A 1657-nucleotide genomic window follows, 5' to 3' on the forward strand; every position below is an offset into this window, starting at 1 on the left:
TGTGGCAGTGAAGTTCAGTGTCTCGTCACAAAAGTGAACCTTGAGGTATTTAGTTGTGCTTGGTACGAATTTTTTTTTTTTTTTTTTTTACTTTTATTATAATTTGGTTTCTTAAGTATATAGATGTACTGAGTACAAAAATTTCATCAAAAGTTTTTTCTTACAATTTGGATACTTAAGAATGATGGCTGTTGAGTTACGTGCGATAAGTTTAAAGTTCCATTAGAATCTAGTTTCTTAAAAGTGAGGCTGTGTTAAGTTCTGAAATGTTCAAAATTTTATTACAATAAATAAAAAACGTGTAGTATTTTTTCAATGTGGTAGTGATAAGGTCCAAAAGTTCAAAGTTTCATCACAGTCTATATCTTTTTAGGTGTTTTAAGTCTGACAAAGTCAACATTTCAGAATCTCGTCACTATTAGAATATCCCAGTGTGTAATCTTCAACTGACTTCAACAAATTCAAAGTTTCACCCACAACTTAAAAGATCAAATCATGTGTTTAAGTTTAAGCAGAAGTTCGAAGCATCACAACATAATGAACAGTAAAGACATTTCAATGGCCATTATCCTATTTCTACAACAACAACAACAACAATAACAACAACAACAACAACAACAACAACAACAACAACAACAGCAACAACAAAGCAAAAGGCAATGGTGGTGTTTTCATTAGTATAGAATACAAAGAAATCTAAATGTATCTGCGGCTTTAGCGTGAGCCAAAGCTTGGGAGAGGAAAACGCAGCGCGATGAATGGAAAGGAACAAGAGCGCACGACATCACACTGAAAGAGAAAAAAATAGTTACACAACCTGGGAAACAAATGGAAGTGGATATTAACAACACACACACACACACACACACACACACACTTCAAAAAGACAAAGACATCGAGTATATTACTGTAGTAAGGAAAACAACCAGGAAGAAAAAATATAGAAAAAAAAATATACATAAAAAGTGAAAAAAATAAAAGAAGTACTATGAATAGATAGAAATGTTATGACAAAAAAAAAAAAAAAAACTTACACGATAACAAAGTGTTTTTGCCTTCAAAGAAGAGTGAGAATACGAGAGTGAGAAAGGAAACAAACATACCAATGAAAAAAAAAAAATGAAATAAAATATATACACTGGAAGCAAACTGGAAAAAAAAGAAAAGAAACTCGAAAAAAAAAAAAAAAACGTACATTTGGAGAAACAGAAACAGCAGAAGAGACAGAAGAAGAGAACAAAGAAAACAGGGGGTAAGCAGAACACTCACTCAGTCTGGATATCTTGAAGGCATCCGCCATACTGATGATGCCCACAAAGGCGTGAAGCTGAAGCCTCCTGCCCGCGGTGTTTTGACTGTAGTGCTGGATGGCGTGCAGGAAGGCGCTCTGGATCACCCTAGGAATCCTGGTCGAACATGGCGCCTGCAGAACAAAAGCAAAAGAAGTTAGAGTGCATTACATGAAAAGGGGAATAAATAAGGAAAGTTTGTTAGAATGTCAGAATGTTAAAAAAGTTTGAGTTAAAATGTGTTAGGAAAAGGAGTTGGTATGTGTTAGGAAAGAGTTAAAATGTTTCAATATTAGAGATGTTACAAGGTTAGAATACTATTATGAGAAGGAGGTAGAATGTTGAATGTGTCAGAAACGTTAGCGAGA

At 34.2% G+C, this 1657-nt stretch overlaps 1 long non-coding RNA gene across 1 annotated transcript in view; it reads right to left on the reverse strand.

Annotated features, from left to right (window-relative positions):
* LOC135097178 (uncharacterized) overlaps window positions 1–1398 on the reverse strand; it is an 18549-nt gene extending 17151 nt beyond the window's left edge. The window contains exon 1 of the long non-coding RNA XR_010265437.1: window positions 1270–1398. This is a non-coding gene — a long non-coding RNA (uncharacterized LOC135097178). The remainder of the gene's footprint in view (window positions 1–1269) is intronic.
* Between the last annotated feature and the right edge of the window lie 259 nt (window positions 1399–1657).

Source organism: Scylla paramamosain, unplaced genomic scaffold (assembly GCF_035594125.1).
Source record: "Scylla paramamosain isolate STU-SP2022 unplaced genomic scaffold, ASM3559412v1 Contig13, whole genome shotgun sequence".
NCBI lineage: Eukaryota > Metazoa > Arthropoda > Malacostraca > Decapoda > Portunidae > Scylla > Scylla paramamosain.